Source organism: Sus scrofa, chromosome 10 (assembly GCF_000003025.6).
Source record: "Sus scrofa isolate TJ Tabasco breed Duroc chromosome 10, Sscrofa11.1, whole genome shotgun sequence".
In the NCBI taxonomy this organism is placed as follows: Eukaryota; Metazoa; Chordata; class Mammalia; order Artiodactyla; family Suidae; genus Sus; species Sus scrofa.
This window is the reverse complement of record NC_010452.4, coordinates 9,328,534-9,348,688: the sequence shown is the minus strand read 5'-3', so window position 1 is coordinate 9,348,688 and position 20,155 is coordinate 9,328,534.

The following is a 20,155-nucleotide window of genomic DNA, read 5'->3' as shown; positions in this document are numbered from 1 at the left end:
CTCACAGGATTGCGGCCATTATTTGAAGTTGTCAGCTGTGCTATTGTGGGTGAACTGTTCTGAAAGCATGCTTTTTTCCCCCCAAGCAGTAAAGCTGTTTCTGTAGCCTTATTTTATTTGGTGACTATGCCGTGCTTAAATATAGTTTGTGGGTGAAATTCTTATAAGTTGGCATTTGTACTTGATATGGTTTTGTGCTAGGAAACCTCAGTTCAAGAAAAGCGCTCGCTCGGAACTCCAGCACACACCGCTTCCTCAGGGCATGCACTGTAGGCTGTCACCATGGGACTTTCTGACACTGTAAAGAAGCCATGCAAATAGGCAGGAACACAGGAAAGCTGAGCACCATAGGATCCACTTGGCTCCAGGTCTTTAGTCAGTCAATTTTAAATTCATGAACTTCCTTGTAAAGTACTGTGAAAAATATTTATTTCTTCTGACTAGGCAGATACTGAGTTGATCTGATGAAGGAAGTTTATCACTCAAGTAATCTTACATACATAGGAACCTCCTAGAGTTTACATTGCAGTGGTTATCAAATGTTTCTTATTTTGTGTATTTTAGTTAATATATGTTAAACATTACACAGACTTAAACTTTGTATTTCAGTACATGATTGTGAGCTATACAGTCTGGACTGGAGATGTTACAGTTGCCCAAGTGTGAATGGAAGAGTGATATTGTGGTAAGAAACACATACACATTAGATTACAACCTTATGGGGGTATTTTCTTTGTGGTTGCATGGCTCTGTTGAGTCATCAGCTTTGTGTTCAGATCAACTACATGAGAAGACAAAGACAATAACGTTTGTAATTGGATGACTTTTTCTGTTGCCTTCAAATAAAGCCCAAAGCTGAGAACAGAGATCTGTTAAGAATTTCACATTCTAAAAATGGAAGCCAACAGTTGGGAACATAAACCTCCTTTAGGGCTTCTAGATGCTGATAATTCCATCTGCGGCTCTACCATCTTGTGTTTCCCAAATCATCCTGGTAAAATACATCATCTCCACTTCTGTTCTATTGGTGAGAATTAGTTTCCTGGTTAGCCTAGCTGCAGCCAGGCCTAGCCTAGCCTGTCTGAGAAATGTAGAGGAGAGCATGGAAATCTTTGAGAATCAGTAGTTATTGCAATAATTAACATCTTTGGAGGTACACTGACTTCCTGCACATTTTCAAAATCAAGGGAGTGAGGGCTCTAAGGATTCACTGATGGAGACTGAGGGTAACTGAAAAAATGAAAGCCTGCCCCTGATAGGTCACTGGCTTAGGTGATACTTATTGAAGTACCCCTTGTAGATAAGCATAGGAAAGACAATTAATGAAGAGTGATGGCAAGACAAAGAGAGGAGATAGTGTTGGAGTCCACACCGACACGGCTTAGAAGGCCGAAAATGTAGGGGATCTTCTCAGGGGCCAGAGGGACTCTGAAAAACGTTGTTGTCTGAAGCCTCCTCCCCGTTCCTCCCTCAGGAGGATGGGCCACGAGGGACTGGGCATCAAGAAGCTGTGGGCTGTTCTGCTGGGTCTGAGAGCTGTGAGCAATTGGAAGATGTAGAGCCAGGGCCAGAATTCCCAGCGCAGGGAAAACTGTGCAGTGTGGATGGACTTGCAGCTGTTCTAAAGAACTTTCTCTTGTCTTATGAAAGAGCGGTATTGAATGTTTGATCACTCAGAGGGCTTGGAAGCTGGTCAGCAACAGGCATATGTGCGGCAGAACCCAACAGAGAGAAAATTGCGATGGAGAGAAGATGGCAGTTGAGTAAGAGAGAGAGGTTTCTTCCTTCCAACCTTCAACATCAGGAGAGTAAAACCTTGGGGAGGGCGGCGGAGGAGAGATGCCAAATCCAGAATACACTTCCATCTACTCTAAGGAGAAGGGCTGGGGGAGAAAGAAAAGAGCAGATCTTGCCTTTGTCTCCCCAAGTGATGATGGATGAGAAGTTCTGAGTTTGAAATTCAGCTGAATCCGAAAAGGAAAACAAAGGAAAAAACCAGAATCTTCTTAAGTTTGGGGGGCTAGAAGGAGCGCTTCTGCAGAGCAGGGTTGAATGCAATGGCAGGAAAATAAAGAAAAACAACTTCAAGTGGAAACTCCCACTGAGAGGAGCCTGTTCAATAAACTAGTTATAGATGGACAAGAGCCTACCAAGGGACTTGTTAATGATGCTCCTGTTTCTGATGGGTGAGACCAAGGACTTGAATCTGATTCAAAATCTGAGAGACAGAGGTCTTGGAGTCAAGGTGAGATGGGGTTGGACCCATGTTATTATGGGTGGTGAGAGCTGGAAGGGAACTCCGTGCACCCTAACTCATTCCACTCATCATTCACATGAACAAAGTTGGGACCAGAGTTGGCACGTGGTTGGCTTAAGTTCAAACTGCTGCTAATAACAGAGATTGGTATCTTGACAATCTTTGAAGTATTATTAAAATTAACTTAATTCTGAAAAATTCTTAAAAAATTTAAATTAAAAAATTTCTTAAAAATTCTTAAAAATTTCCATTGTTATCTTAAATTTGGACTACTTTTTCATTTTATTCCAGACAGTGGAATATTATCCAGGGAAGTTAGTGCGTTTCTGGGCATCATTGTTAGTGTTAGATGATATTGTGAAGAGAAATCTTTAAACATTTTATTTAAGTATAGTTGATTCACAATGCTGTGTTAATTTCTGCTGTACAGCAAAGTGATTCAGTTATACACACACACATATCTGTTCTCATATAGGTTATCACAGAACATTGAGTAGATTTCCCAGCTAGAGAGTAGGTCCCCACTGGTCATACATTCCATGTATAATAGTGTGCATATGCCAATACCAAGCTCCCAATCCATCCCCCTCTTCCCTCTTTGATAACCATAAGTTTGTTTTTGAAGTCTGTTAGTCTCTTTCTTTTTTATAAATAAGTTCATTTTTTTTAGATTCCACATATAAGTGATATCATAGGATATTTGTCTGTCTTACTTAGTATGATAATTTCTAGGTTCATCCATGTGGCTACAAATGGCATTATTTCACTCTTTTTGATAGCTAAATAATATTCCACCATATATATATATATATATATATACCACATCTTTACCCAGTCCTCTGTCAATGGACATTTAGGTTGCTTCCATGTCTTGGCTATTGTAAATAGCGCTGCAGTGAACATTGTAGTGCATGCGTCTTTTCAAATTATGGTTTTTCTCTGGATAGATGTCCAGGAGTGGGGTTGCTGGATTATATTGTAGTTCTATGTTTGGTTTTTTGAGGAACCTCCACAGACTTTTCCATAGTGGTTGTACCAATTTACAGTCCCATCAAGAGTCCCTTTTCTCCACACCCTCTCCTGCATTTATTATTTGTAGATTTTTTGATGATGGCCATTCTAACTGGTGTGAGGTGATACCTTATGGTAGTTTTGATTGGCATTTCTCTAATTATTAGCAGTGTTGAGCTATCTTTTCATGTTCTTTTTGGCCGTTTGTATGTCTTCAAGAGGAATTTTATGTACTGACTGCCATATCCTTCTGTGTTCCTCCAGACAGGAAGTCTCATGTATCCTAGGAGGACTATTTTTTGCAACAATTTGTATCACCATCTAAAGTACCATATACATTCAGACAAACCCACCTTGATTCTCAGCATCTTATCTCCTCATGCGTAGCATCTTTATGCATAATTGTCAAAACCTGGAAGCAACCAAATGCCCTTCAACAGGTAAATGGATCAATCAACTGTGTCATATTATTCAGAGCTAAAAAACTATCGAGCCATGAAATGATATGGAAGTTCCATAAATCATATTGCTATGTGAAAGAAGCCCATCTGAAAAGGCTATATTTTGTGATTCCAACTGTATGTCATTCTGGAAAAGGTAGATCTATAGAGAAAGTAATGATAGCAGTGGCTTCCAAGGGCTAGGGGATGGAGAAGGAGAAATAGGTGAGTACAGAGAATTTTAGGGCAGTGAAAATATTCTGTATGACCCTATAAGGGTGGATACATGTCATTATAAATTGGTCCAGACTCACATAAGGTGCAACACCAAGACCGTAGCACTTTCAGTGTTGATGAGTCAGTGTAGATTTATCAGTTGTGACAAAGGTGCCTCTCTGAAGGAATGTTGATGGCGGGAGAGGCCTGTGCATGTGTGAGGGCAGGAAGCATATGGGAAAAGTCTGTACTTTCTTTTTTTTTTTAATTTATTTTTTATTGTTATTTCCCCCAACACACTTTTTTCCCCCACTGTACAGCATGGGGACCCAGTTACACATATATGTATACATAACTTTTTATCCCATTGTCATGCTGTGTTGTAAGTATCTAGACGTACTTTCTTTTCAATTTTGCCATGAACCTAAAAGTACTCTAAAAAGTTCTAAAACACACACACACACACATAAAGTAACAGGATGTATAATTATTATGATAAAAATATTCATGGAACAATTACCCAAATTGAGAAATGGTATCTAGTCTGAGCTCTAGAAATCCGCAAGATATTTTTCTAAGTGGTCTTTCCATGACCACTACCCTGAAATATACAGCAATCTTTTTTCTTTCCCTTTACAGTTTTATCACAAATGTTTCTTAGTGTCACAGTTTAAATCTGTCCAGCTATAGATTTTTTTATGTTTATCCTATTTGGGATTCACTGGTGCTGTTGAATCTATGGATCCATAGCTTTTATCAAGTCTGGCAATTTCTCAGGATTCACTGGTGGCTTTGAATCTATGGAACCAGTAGGTTTTATCAGGTCTGGCAATTTCTCAGCCCTTATCCTCTCAAATATGGCCTCTGCTGCACCTCACTTTGCCTTGTGGTTGAAGTTTTCCAAAAGTATAAACAGGTGCAAATGCACGAAATTGCCAGTGCTTTTTAAAAAGTTCACACAGCATGGATTGGTGAGACAGGCAGGCATTTTGACCTCACAGTCTGACATTACGAGCCCTAGGAGACCTGCGGGGTGGGGTTTGGCTGAAGCAGGAATGCTGGTCTCTCTGCTGTTATAGCTGCAAAGCTGGTGAGGGGCCCAGCTCACTGCCCGATATCAACCTTTCAACAGACTCAACTGTTCTTTTCTCATTGCCACGGGGATGTTTCCCTGGGGTAAATTATATGCTATTCTCAAGTTTGGGGATTCTTGAAGATCTTGGCTATTTGTCTAGTTCTCAAGCGCTGACTGTATTTTCTTAGTCACTCCCAGTTCAGGCTACTGTTTGTCATATGTCACAAAGGAGACATTTCTCCCTGTCTGGATCATACCTGTCTGTCTATCCAGCCCCTCCTGAAATATGTAATGAGCCACTTCTGGAGAGCAGGGAAAACACAGGACTTGAGGTGAGGAAACCAGATGTGAGTCTTGGCTCCACAACTGACCCAGTCTGTGAACTTGGGAAAGACACTCTACTTCACGGAATCCAAATTTCTTTATCATTAACATCACCATTATAATAAATACCTCCCTCATAGAGCAGCAAAAATACCTGAATGAGATAAGACATAGAAAAATGCTTTCTAAACTGTACAATTATTACAAATGCAATGTGATATTAATGGCAATCAATTTAGAAAACTGAGACTACAGAATTTGCCTATCTTATATCCTCTTTGTAGATAAAAATTGGATTGGTTGTTTTGGAGTTTCTGCTGTGGCACAGTGGGTTCAGAACCTGGCATTGCCTCTATAGCAGCTCAGGTCACTGCTGAGGCTTGGGTTTGATCCCTGGCCTGGGAACTTTCATATGCTGGGGGTACGGCCCCATAAAGTGGTTGTTTTAGTCTAAAGTTTTCTTATAACTTTCATAGCAGATTGAATAGTAATTCAGCCATTTTTAAATTAGAGAATTATTACTAAGCTTTCAAAATAGCATCTTGAACAGAAGTCATCAATCTTCATTATAATAAACCAAACAAGATTGTGTCTTAGGGAATTAGTGTACATGACGTCATCTGTCACTTGCTTGTGTATTCACTCATTCCCCAACAAACTACTGGAATCATGGTGGCTGTCGTGGAGGATACAGCAGGAATGAGGCAATATTCTTCAGGTCTTACTGCTTACTAGCTGGGAGGCCAGGACACAGGAATCGATTAGCAGTGAGTGATGGTTACCAAGTATTCAAAGACTGCTCAATTCATATAGTTATTTAAAAACATTAGAGAGCATCTTTTAAAAAATTGGCTTACAGCATTTCGTGTTCTACGATACTATACTTTGCCTTGTGTCTACACTGCAAGGCACTCACCACCTAAGGTTTAGTTTCCATCTGTCACCAAACTGTTGACCCCCTTTACCCAGTTCACCTTCCCAGCCTCTCTTAACCAGATCCCGTTCTCTGTGTCTATGTGTTTGTTTTGTTAATTTTATTTATTTACTTATGTATTTTTATATATTTCCCATGTGAGTGAAATCACATGGTATTTGTTTATCACCATTTGAATTATTTCACTTGGTAGCATATCCTCCAGGCCTATCCATGCTGTCACAATTGGCAAGATTTCATCCTTTGCTGTCACTGCATTGTATTGCATGGTGTACACACACACACACACACACACACACACACACACACACACACACACACACACTTTCTTTCTTGATTCATTCGTCCCTGGGCACTTAGGTTGTTTCAGTATCTTGGCTATTGTAAATAATACTGCAGTGAACATAAGGGTGCATATATCTTTCGAGTTAGTGTTTTTTTGCTTTTTTCAGGTAAATATCCAGAGGTGGGGAATAGCCGGATAAAAATAGTAGTTTAATTCTTAATTTTTTGAGGCCTTTCCATGCTGTTTCTGTAGTAGCTATACCAGTTTACCTTCTTACCAATATATGAGGGTTTCCTTTTCTCCACGTTCTAGAGACACCTTTTTTTTGGCCCGCGCATGGACGTTCCCAGGCTAGGAGTTGATTTGGAGCTACAGCTGCTGGCCTACACCACAGCCACAGCAACACCAGGTCCAAATTTCATCTGTGACCTATGCTGTAGTTCACAGAAACGCCAGATCCTTGATCCACTAGGCAAGGCCAGGGATCGAACCTGAGTCTTCATGGATGCTAGTCAGGTTCATTTCTGCTGGGAACTCCTAAAGCACATCTTTTTCTCCAAGCTTTCTGTACATTTAAAAAATATCACCTTAATTTTACATCTCAATTCAGAAATCTAAGCAACCAATAGACACCATTCATAATTTATTCTAGGTCTTCTTGCGTTTCTGGTACTGTTTCTCCACAGAGCTTTAATATCTGAAGAAGCAGCAAACTTTTCTGGCCATTAAGTAAATTCCATTTTAATGGAATTTCTCAACCTCCCCTCTTTATTTTTAAGTTTTGAGACTGTAGCTTGAATTCTAATTTTTGTGTGCAATGTCGCACAGCTGGAAGGAGTGCAGTTCTAAGCATCTAGACTTTTGGAGCCAAAGAGGACGGCCTCTTCACAGCCACCATCAGGGTGGGAAGGGTTAATGAATTATCTGGCTCCTTGCTCAGTGTCTGGGGGTAACCTAAATCTATTGGAACCTCACAGATCCGTACTCAGGTTTTCCATCATTTATATTTCTGCTGCCTGAAACAATGTCCTTAAAACGAAAGGAGCCTTCTTGGCAAAAACAGAAACCTGCTGTTTGGATGAACTTGAGAAGCCTTTGGTTTGCTTGAACAAAATAAATATTTTTGTGGAAGAGTAAATTTCAGGTCTGAGGAGGACCGAGGTAGGGCTGGCTCCATGGCGTATTAAGCCAAGATATTCAGGACAATGGAAATAGATGGCTCCATAGGAGGGGAAGGAAGCGAGAGGGAAGCTCTGAATGAGACCATTGCTTAAAGAAAGTACGGTTTGGCCCAAGGAACAAGAGTTATGCTCCCTAGGTAGATCTAAGAATTGAATTTGTGGGTAGCTGTGGTTCACTTCTCAGAGGATAATCCTGACTGGAGTCACCGTTCGAGTTTTGCTTCCAGCAAATACCAATTTTACATGTTTAGCCAGTTAAAAGGCTGTCTGTATATAGAGTATATAGGTGAAAAATATTTTAAGAAGGCTTATTGCCAAAAATGGGAAGAAGAGAGAACTAAAATTTATGATATCCTTGCTCTATGCCAAGTATTGAGCAAACATTATTTTATTTGTTCCTCTGAGTTATCTTATTATTACTGTCTTACGGAGGAAGAACCTGAGGTCGAGTGAGGTTAAGTAAGTTCCTAAAGGAGACAGAACAAAGAAACAACAAACCTAAAATTTGAATCCCAGTTTGTCTGCTTCTAAAATCTAGGTTTTCCTTAGTATAGGAATTGGCTTTCCAATAAAATCTAGGTTTTCCTTAGCATAGGAATTGGCTTTCCAAAGCCTGTTTTATCGAGGATCGTGCCCTCCACGCTCTGTCATGCTACTTGCTGTCCTTTACCAGGCACTACAAGATGCATTTGGCATTTATCATTTGTCATCACAAAATCATGAACACGAGTTTTATTATTCTTATTTTAGAAGGAAATTGAAAGATGGGCAGGTTAAGTTGTACTCAAAGGAATGTAGTGGGTAGAAGTGATATCCTGGTTTTATCCTAATTTGTCTCCCTCTGAAATCCTTGTTGACTTTTGTTTTCTGTTTTTTTAGTGAATTATTTTATTTATTTATTTATTTTAATGATTTTTATTTTTTCCATTATAGCTGGTTTATAGTGTTCTGTAAATTTTTTACTATACAGCAAGGTGACCCAGTCGCATGCACACACACACACACACACACACACACACACACACACACACACACACATACACATATATACACATTCTTTTTGCTCACATTATCATGCTCCATCATAAGTGACTAGATATAGTTCCTGGTGTTATATACACCAGGATCTCATTGCTTATCCATTCCAAAGGCAATAGTTTGCATCTATGAACCCCAAATTCCCAGTCCATCCCACTCCCTCCCCCTCCCCCTTGTCAACCACCAGTCTGTTCTCCATGTCCGTGAGTTTCTCTTCTGTGGAAAGGTTCATTTGCGCCATATTGACTAATTATTTTAAATATAGTGATTCTAGACACAATGACTCTTCTGGATTGAATGACTTTGCACAATAAGATTTTGGGCTCTTATCAGCCATGAGTCACTGCGCTTATATGGTTGTCAGGAAGATAAGAAAGGAGAAGAGGCATTTCAGTTGTCTCTCTCATTCTCTCTCTCTCTCCCCTCTTTCTCTCTCTATCTCTAATCTGCCATCAAGTAGCAACATAGCAACTATTCCCCAACTGTTCATCCCTAAATTGAAAGTATAGTTGATTTTTAAAAATTCTTAAAAAAATTCTTAATAAGCTCAAAAAAACCCCCCAATAACCTATCAATAAATGGACTCAGGAGTAAAACGAGGGATGAGACCAGAGGCTGAATGGACCCAAAACTTGTCTTTTTCCAGATGAGTTTAGTTTCTTCCTCCCAGTTGCTAATGAGAATCAGGGCTTCCACTTTTTAACACCAGATCCCACAGCCTTTTAATAAAATTTAATTTAATATTACTGTTCCTTTAAGAAACTTGTATTGGGAGTTCCCGTCATGGCGCAGTGGAAACGAATCTGACTAGGAACCATGAGGTTTCAGGATCGATCCCTGGCCTTGCTCAGTGGGTTAAGGATCCGACATTGCCTGTGAGCTGTGGTGTAGGTTGCCGACATGGCTCGGATCTTGCATTGCTGTGGCTGTGGTGTAGGCTAGCAGCTGCAGCTCCGATTAGACCCCTGGGAACCTCCATATGCCACGGGTGCAGCCATAAAAGGACAAAATACAAAAAAAGAAAAAAAAAAGAAAAGAAAAAAAGAAAAAAGAAATAAAAGAAAAGAAGCACGTATTGGGAGCTTGTTATATGCCGGATGCTGTTGATATACAGCTTTGGAAGACTCAGTCTCTGTCCTCAAAGAGCTCACAGGTTAGTGGTATATAAACTTAAATGATGTAGGATGTCTTCCTTCCTAATTCAGAACTCCAAAAATTCAAGGGCCACAGTGTACAGCCAGTCAGAGATGTCTTCCAAACTCTTGTCTCTGGTACTCAACTGAACTGAAGCTCAACTTTAGAGTTTAACTAGTCAAAAAAGAGCCTTAATCCAAATCACTGAGTTGTTCCTGTCAGAGGGAAGCTATCCTATTCTGAAGCTCATTACAATCAAGCCTGAATGCTTTCCTTCCCTCGTACAAAATCTATTTTATTTTATTTATTTAGGGTTGCATTTGTGGCATATGGCGGTTACCAGACTGTGGCTGAATCAGAGCTGCAGCTGCTGGCCTACACCACAGCTCACAGCAATGCTGGATCCTTAACCCACTGAGCCACTACAGGAACTCCACAAAATCTATTTTAATGTAACCAAAATACTGATGGGGAAATTCCTCTATATAGATGTATTCCAGCTAAGAAATGCAGTAGGAATTATAGAATTATGTAGTGGTCTTATTTGGGTTTTGCTTCAAATGACTATACTGTAAAAACAAAGAATTGCAGTAAAAAAAAAAAAAAAACAACCCACAATTAAAAGCAACTCAAATGGTCAATGAATGGGTGAACAGATGAACAAATAGTGCTACAATCTTACAGTGGAATGGTGTTCAGCAATAAAATGGAATGAAAAATTATTGATTCACTCAAAAATGTAGCAATCTTACAAAAATTATGCACAATGAAATAAACCAGTCTTTCCTCCCCCCTCCTCCAAAAAAGTACAAATGGTATTATTTCATTTACGTAAGATTTTAGAAAGTACAAACAAATCTGTATTAACAGAAAGTAGGTAAGTGGTTTCTTGGGGATGGAGGTGGGTTCCTGGGAGAAGGTCAAGGGATAGATTACAAAGGGTCACAGGCAAACATTTGGGGATGAGATATATATATACATACATGTATACTTTTTTTTTTTCTTTTTTTTTAAGGCCACAGCCACAGCATGTGGAGGTTCCCAGGCTAGGGGTCAAATAGAAGCTGCAGCTGCCTGCCTGCACCACAGCCACAGCAACGCAGGATCCCAGCTGCATCTATGACTGACATACACCACAGCTTGCGGCAATGCTGGATCCTTAACCCACTGAGCAAGGCCAGGGATTGAACCCACCAACCTCATGGTTACTAGTCAGATTCATTTCAGCTGTGCCACAACGGGAACTCTGAGAGTGATAGATATATTTAGTATCTTGCTTGTGCTGATGGTTTCATGGATGTGTCTGGTTTTTCTACTCTTTTCTCTGAAGAAGAAGGGTCCCTAAGATTTCACTCTATTTCACATTCATGTGCCTGGATCTTATTATTTCCATGCTTGTGTCATGGGATAGCTCTTGGTCAAATGACTCTTGTTCGGAAATGTCAAAAAGATGTTTCTAGTCCTCTCCTAGGGGATTCCATCAGTTCTCATTTAATGGAAGTATAAAAACAAGAGGACATAAATCCTACATCCACGACCCCCCTACTATAACCCACTCACCTGCCTACCTTTAACTCCCATTGCTCTTACAAGAAGGGCAAGGAACGAACAGGTCAGCCAACATGTGGACTTTATAATCCCCGCTGCTTGAACATTGTAAAAGACTCAGTGTAACTTTGGCAAGCTGGTTAGAGCTCTGCAACTATCCCTTTGATTGCAAAATACACAGGAGCTTGCTCTTGACTGGAGTATTGTTTTTCCATACACAAATGGCTTTTCTTTGCAAAAAGTGCTCAGGGCAAATGTCCAACACCAACCGAATTCCCATGGTTTTGTACCCACTGTTCTTACCTATGAGGGAGAACCGTTTAGTGTACAAAACCAGGCACCATTCGAGGATTTCTCATACTATCACTGCCAACCTGGCTGCAGCATCGTTCTTAGTAAAGTGACCTTTGTGTGAGAGTAAGTTGCAACTATTTTACTCCTGCATTTTCTTTTATAAATACATCTTATCTTTTCCTTCCCCTCAGGCTCAAGCTGTTCAATCTAATAGACCCGAATTGTATTCTTTTCTATTAGCTGACATTTTCCAAGTTCACCACTACTGGCACAGTTATCTGTTTTAGGTATGGAATTGTCCACAGTAATTCCTACAATGCACAAGCCGAAGTGGCTCTTTGGAATTATCCTTGGATATTGTTTAATCCCAGGGTTTAACTCCAGTCCTTAGCAGGCTGTGGTGGTAGGGGTGGCGATGATATTTATATATTTCTGAGCTTTTTTTTTTTTTCCAGTTCTACTGTGGTCTCAACTCCGGTATGTTTCAGGAAGGTAGCAGAAAACCTTCTTGCTGAATATCACCAAGGGTTATGTCTGCTAGGAGATGGGTCTTTGCAGTATGATCCTGTGTTGTCATCCGTCATTATTTTTCTGGGCATGGAGATAAATTTACTCAGAGTAGTCACTTGGAAAAGGATCTTATCTTGAAAAGCATTATGTGAATAAAGACAACCTAACCTGGCACCCCTCCAAAAAGTGTTCTTCTACTCTGATTTTCAACCCCAGAAAATGTTTCTCCTTGGAATTAGTGTTCCAGGAAGAACAGAAATTCAAGTTCTGAATAAATGATTCCTTTTGAAATCAAGATATCATAGTTTTGAGTAATTCTCAAAATATTCGATGTGTATGTATCCCGTCCTCACACAATCATGTTATTTGAAGAAACGGTAATGATCTCCCACTGTATTTCCTGTGGTGGTACTGCTCCTGGAGGAGTCTTGGCCCCAGTGTCTTACATTCTTATGTCCAAAAGGAAGAAGTCCTTTAAAAAAAAGACCCAAACAAGACGTGAGCAGCATGTAGGCTTCACCTACTACCTTCATGTAAATGCAACCCAAGAGGTAGATGCATGGAACCTTTCCATTTCAGTGATCTTTGGTGAATAACCTGGCCCAATTTTTTTTTTTTTTAAAGACTATCAAATTCAGACTTAACATTTTCTAGGTAGAGAATGATATGCTCCATAATTTATCTGGTATCTTTTCAAGAACCTGATGGATTCAGGAAGATAATTGCTAAAGGATTCGTGAACTGTAGGAGATGTTTAGGCTCGTTGACTTGGAATTTACATTTGACTTTAGCGGGTAATTGTAAGTACACCGACTTTAGAATAGTCCAGATTTTCCTAGTTGATATCTATTAATCTAGACGTCCCCAGAACTTAAGTTTTCCTCAAAATGCTCCTTGGTCTCATTTCATCCATTTATAACATATGACAGTGTGGATATCAGTATTTTCAAAATGTCTATATAGTGCCAAGTGATTAATTATGAGATAATGTATATTTTCACAGCTTCTAAAGGCAGGTAGGCTATGAGCATATGGCTGCTCTTGAGCTTGAAAGTAGGGAGTTCCTGTTGTGGCTCAGGGGTAATGAACCTGACTAGTATCCCTGAGGATACTGGCTCGAACCCTGGCCTCCCTCGGTGGTTGAAGGATCTGTCATTGCTGTGAGCTGCAGTGTAGGCCTGGATCTGGTGTTGCTGTGGCTGTGGTGTAGACTGGCAACTGCAGCTCTGATTAGATCCCTAGCCTGGGAATTTCCATATGCCACAGGTAAGGCTCTAAAAAGCAAAAAAAAAAAAAAAAAAAAAAAAAAAGTAATACCCGTGTGTATGAGAAGGATCCTCTGTATTGCCTAATGACTATGAAGAAATGATTTAACTCACCACTAAACTGTAGTACAGATGTACAGATCAAAATTTTATCATGAGGTTTGTGAGAGTGGTAATAACAAGTGGTAGAATATTCTTAAAAGAGTGTGGCTAAATTCTTAGGATGGACTTACATACTTGGTTAATTTAAGAGGTGAACTGATGGTGTGATTCTCAGCTGGGCGAGTCTGCCCTGCAGAAACTCTTTGGCCTTTGACAGTGTCTGGAAGCATTTCTGGTTTTGTCACAACTGGGAGGTCCACTGCTATCTAGTGGGTAGAGATCCAGGATACTGCTAAACATCCTGCAATGCACAGGACAGCTTCCCTTCCCCAACAGAGAACTGCCTTGTCCAAATATCAATAAAACCAAGAATGAGAAACAGCCCTGGCCCTTTTGGAGACATGACCACAGGAAGCTCTATTGTCTAATGGGCTAAGTATTGGACTGGGCATTCAGAGTTCTACATGTGGGTGCTCATTAATAGCCCAGAAAATTTGCGGAAGGGCAGCCTACCTTATTCAGTTTGTTGTATATAAAAATGAGAATTTATTTGCCACTTTTGCCTTATGAAGTTGAGATAGCCATGTTGGGATAATCATACTGAGGTAACTGAGACAGAAAGGACAGTGGAGTGAAATGACGAGTCTGCACGAACCCTGCTGTGGATGGTGGTACTCTCTCGCGGGCAGGGGAGTGGAAAGAGGCATTGTTCACCCTCAGTCAGGTGCAGGTCAGTAATCACCTGCATCTTCTTTCGGTGAAACCTGGACCCAGCAATTGGTAATTGCTCCAGCATTCTTCTTTCTGACATCTCACTCGGTCTCCAGGGTTGCGATCATGCAGGGATTAGGTCTTGAGTTTTCCATCCTTTTTGGGGATTTTGTGGAAGGAAGGAGTTCCCTGTGTGTTCATGTCTTGGCATGCCCTGCGGATTAAGACCACACGCTATTGTTTTGCTATCTGTAGATGAGTGCAAGCATCTTGCTGTGGCATTCTGATGGGATCAGCCACACAGTGTGGGGCTGGTAATTGGTGCTTAGCGTATGGAACACATTGAAGAAACTCTGGTCCAATGATGCATGTTTGAAATTGATTTTCCTTTATAGCTGGACGTTGAGGTTTAAAAATAGCCTGTCTCAGCTTTTGCACAAGTAGGAGTACTGAATGAAGATCCAGTATCCAAATTTCTTTTTCTCATACAGTTTCCCCCTTTTCTGGGTCCAGAATGAAAACACAGGCTTTTAGCCATTTGGGGGGCTGCAGGTTAGCTATGCAGCACTCTCCATTACACCCCAGTTTTTATTGCATGTACAGAAGGCTAGACAGACGGTTCAGAGACAAGCTCGTTATTGTTTTTAAAATGAAGGTCAGAAATCACCCCAAGCCTTAATCCTTCCATGTAAAACAGGAAGTTTAAACTTTTGATTCAAAGACAAAATTTTGCTACAAAACGTCCCCTTCTTGTCCCACTCTTTCAAATGCCCCAGCCACATACGCTTGGGCTGCTGACTCTCCTAGGCTCCCAAACATTTCTTATTCCCACACAGATGGAGAAACTGTTTGCTTGAAGGCACTGCTTTCCGATAACAAAAGGTACAAATACATTTGGACTCCTTCTAAATCACACAATTTAAGCTGTATTTTTTCTCTCATTTCTGTGGTCTTAGGTATCCTATTCTAGTCTGCTAAATTGTTTCATTTAGTTTCCACTCTTTGGCTGATTCATTTATGTGAAATGTTTTAAGCAGCAAAAGCGCACAAAGCCCTAATCTGCTCTGTTCTGAGCAGATAATGACTATAGCATGATGGCTCTGCCCCTCCTCTCTCGTACAGCTGCTCAGGATGTTCCAGGTTTGCATTTTTTCCTTGGAGCTTCTTTTTCATTCATCCTTCCTAAGACCTTTCCTATTAAAATACTAGTAAGTGAGCATAAATTGGAAGGGAAAAACCAGTGGCTGCCAACATTCTTACTTTATATCCCATGCATTTGGATGTGGAAACCGCCCCCCCCCTTTTATTTTCTTTCTTTTTTCCTCCTTGGTAAGAACGCTGGATATTTCTGGAAATGGACCACAATGTCCTGGGGAAGCCTCCTCATTATATAGGTAACTTTTGAGTAGTTTAGAAATCTTGTTGCCCCACTACAGTCTAAGACATTCTTCTTTAACATTTAAAATAATTGAAAAACAATTTCTGTATTTTTATGTGATTACATAATTTATAACAGAGGAACACGTGTTCAAATGTTTTTCCTCATTTATTTGCTATCTCCTGCACTTTCCTGCAGCCCCAGAGATGTCTCTGCCACCATGTCAAGCTTTCCCAGACTTTTACAAATGTAGTTATATATAGTCTTGCCTCTTTTTCCTTCCTTCTGGATGAACTACTTATTAGGTAAATCAACCTTGTCTCTTGGGTGTCTTTCTAATGTTCTGCTGGAGCATTTTCCCTCACATTCTTCACATCAAAGGAGGTTATAAAAGTCAAACACAGAAGCAAGGATCTATCTTTCTTGGAAGGTGGGTGAGGGAGGAGGAGGTGAGAAAGATGACAAGCATATAACTTAAAATATATATTTATATATTTACTCCCTGTCACATGCGGGAGTTATAAATTGGAACAATATGGTTCTTGATCACTGAGCACAATTGAAACTCAGAAATAAGAACAAGAACTCCCTCCCCTCTTAGAAATCGGTGGCTTAATTCGCAATCCCTCACTATTCCCCATTTTCCTGGTATCTCAAACTTATCTGCCACTGCCCTTATGTCTGTGCCCTTCAATGGCAGAATGTTGGGGTTTACAAATAGAAATCACCATCACCTTCCAGCCAGACAGCTTCATTCTCTAGCAAGGGTGATTTCATTTGTTTCAGTTTCTTATTTTCAAATGCGAAGATGATCGCATCACCCTTGCTTTTGCTTGACCCGCTTTGTTTTCTGTTGCCTTTGGAGGGAGGATGCCCCACTGCATCACCCTGCGTTGAGATCCTCTGCCGTAAACTGCTGTCTTGTTTCCACCCCATGTCCCCATCAGATTATGCTCTCCAGCCACAGCACATTTTTTTCAGTCTGGATTTTCATGGTCCCTCGTCCCGCCGAGACGTTCCACACCTCGCTGCCTCTGGTGAAACATCCTTCCTGTCCCATGCTGCTTGATGTGGCCAGTTCCTGTCCTTGCTTCAACTCTTGAATTAGACTTTATTTCCTCTAGGAAGCTCTCCTTAATCCTTCTGGATTGGAGTAAGTGGCTCTGTGATGAGGCATTTCTTCAGTCCTCTCCGCTTGTCACGCTGCTGGTTCTTTGGCTTGTAAAATTCATACGCTCCATTGTTTTTCTCAATGTTCTATTCCATCCACATCGTGTGGCATGAATTAGGTCTGCAGCACACATTTGTTGAAAGCTATTGAAGGAAGGAGCTAATGTTTGGGGAGCAGCTTCTGTGCATGGCTCATCATGCTAAGAAAGGTATTTATCAACTTATAAAGTTCCTTCCCTGGGGTGACTCTGAACACTCTTCCTAGTGACGTGGGTGAAGCTGTCGCTCTGCCCCACACACTCATCTGACATTCCCATTGTGAGCTATGAATACAGATGCTAAAGCTCTTATCTCTTACCACCTGTCAAGTTTGTCCTTAGTGCTTTACATGAGCTACCTTATTTAATTCCCATTCTGGGAGTTCCTGTTGTGGTGCAGCGGAAACAAATCTGACTAGGAACCATGAGGTTGAGGGTTCGATCCCTGGCCTCCCTCAAAGGGTTAAGGATCTGGCATTGCCGTGAGCTATGGTGCAGGTAGCAGATGCGGCTTGGATCTGGCATTGCTGTGGCTGTGGTGTAGGCTGGCACCTCTATATGCCGCGGGTGCGGCCCTAAAAAGACAAAAAGATAAAAAAATAAAAATTCCCACTCTAATTTTTTGGGGGCAGCCCCCGAACCTGAAACATATGGAAGTTCCCAGGCTAGGGGTCAAATCAGAGCTGCAGCTGAGGCGTATGCCACAGGCACAAGCAATGCTGGCTCTGAGCTGTGTCTGTGACCTACACCACAGCTCTCGGCAACACCAGATCCTTAGCCCACTGAGAGGGGCCAGGATTTAAATAGCATCCTCATGGATACTAGTCCATGAGGTTCATTTCTGCTGAGCCATGGCAGGAACTCCCCCCACCCTAAATATTTATTGTTTAGTAGTTTGTGAAGTAGGTACTGTTATTATCACTTTGTTTTTGGAAGAGCAAGTTGAAGCTACAACCTTACTCACTACATAGTAAGTTGTGAAGCCAGGATCCAAGCTCAGGCGTTTTGAGTCTACTCTGCTAAACTGATTTTAGTGAACTGAAATGGTGAGATAACTTGGGCCGTTATGGTGAATATGATGATAATCATAAAACCTTATCATTATGCATATATTACAACCATATCTCATTTGCTCCTTGGAACCATATTTTGAGTTATCTAAACTGGGTTTTACTTTTCCCCTTCGACTGCTGGTAAAACCTGAGGACAAAATAGTCCAATGGTTATACTCAGTCAGCTAATGAGAAAGAGTGGAGTTCTGGAACCCCGCTGTCTGGACTAGTTAAATATTTTCACTGGTGCTCTGTGGCCTTGAGAATAGGCACTGAATTTTTAACAGGGTGATCATGGCTCACGCTACCCCTTCTAGATTCAGCTTCCACCAACTTTCCCCAGGGATCTTACCTTCAACCAGACGAGACTGTCATTTTTTCATACACCTAATACATATTCAGAACTTACCTCTGGATTTACACCTCTGTTTTGACACTCAAACAAGGAAGATTAGCTGGATGGCAGATTTTTAAAAAGAAGGAGGTACTGCCCAGATTAATTTAGACAAATGAGAGTTTACACGTTGTGATTAGTAAAATGGGACCACTGCAGCATTTCTGCTTTCTGATGCCAGGCCTCCGCCAAATCATCATAGCCTGATCATTTCACATCTTTCAATTTGTGGTTTATTTACCCCGATGGTCACACGCTTGCAAGTGACAGATGGACAGTAACTGTGCGGAATCATGGAGTGAAAAGAGCCTGTTTCTTCAGTCAATAATTGAAACATCCTAACCGCTCAGACACATTAATAGACAACATCTGCTAAAATCAAAAGAAAGGGTGGAAAACAGGATATGAGGCTTTGGGGATTAGAACGAAGGGCATCCACATGGACAGAATTCCCATGACTTGGGGCCTGAGGCCAAGCGACTCGGTGAGGCAAAACGCAAACAACCGAGAAGAAACTATTGAACTGGCACAGAATTAATTTTAGTCGTTTTTCAGCAGTCTCTTTCAGCCGCAGAGATAACAGAGAGAGACAAAATGATTTTGAGTCAGAAAGGAGCGTCAACTGGTCCTCAGGGAATGAGGTTTAAAAAGCTAGAGTATAAGTCTTTTTGCTTTTGAAAGTCGAAAGGGAAGTAAAAGAGACCCCTTGAAATGTCTTAAAGTACCCTTGAAAAGCATGATGGCCTTTCCACAATCTTCAGGTGACTTCTAAAGAAATGAAAATCAGTTAATGTGGGTTGTTTATACTTAGTTCTGAGGAAAATCATACACTCCGGAAAGCAAGCCGTGGTGTCTTAAATGTTCTTCAACCAAAAGCCATTGCAGCACCGACTTTGATTTAGACTCTGTGAGGACCCAGACTCTTCACGACCTTGGCCGGGAGGAAAGACGGGAAAATGGCGGCTGCCCCGAGAGTCGATTCTGTGAGGCAGAAGAATGCGTGTACTTCTGGAAATACATCATTTTACCCATGATCATTTAGAGATTTTTTTTTTTTTAAGAGGGGTCTTTCACAGTTCCAGAGGCAAGGTAATCTTGTTTAGAAGAACAAGTTATGACTTATCTGAGGGTCAGCAAGATTTTTTTTGTAAAGGACCGGAGAGTAAGTATGTCTGGCTTTGTGAATTATATGGTTTCCATGGTAACCACTCCATTTTGCCTTTGTATCGTGAATGCAGTCAGTGACCAAGCATGCCTCTTTTCCAGTCAAACTTCATTTATAAATATAGGCAGTAGACCCAACTCATAGATTGCTGTTCCCTGAATTCAGCTAAACATGGCCCCATATTTGATGTGAAAAAGCAAGGTTTTTGTTTTTGTTTTTTTTTTTTCCCCACTAAATTCTGAGCAAGTTTCAATAATGACTTCAGCTTTTCTATTTGAATATATTGGTTTAAGTGGCTGCATAGCATAAAACAGTCAAAAAATTTTCTTTCTGATTATAAATGGTGGAAACTATAAAATGTTACTAGAGGTTGCTTTTTCCTTTGACTTTTAAACCTGTGCCAAAACCTCACTCTCATGTCTTCACGTTGAGTGGAATCCAGTGTGAGGCAGGCTAATCTTGGACACAATTCAAGAGGCATGAGGACCAAATGGGCCAACGATACCTCATTATAAGGTGGCATTACTTATGGCGCGTGGACCTCAAGAGTGTTTTTGAACAAGTTTCCTAACGTGGAGGGCTGTGTATTTTTCGTTTTTTTTTTTTTCCCCCCAGAGGGATAAACCTGAGGA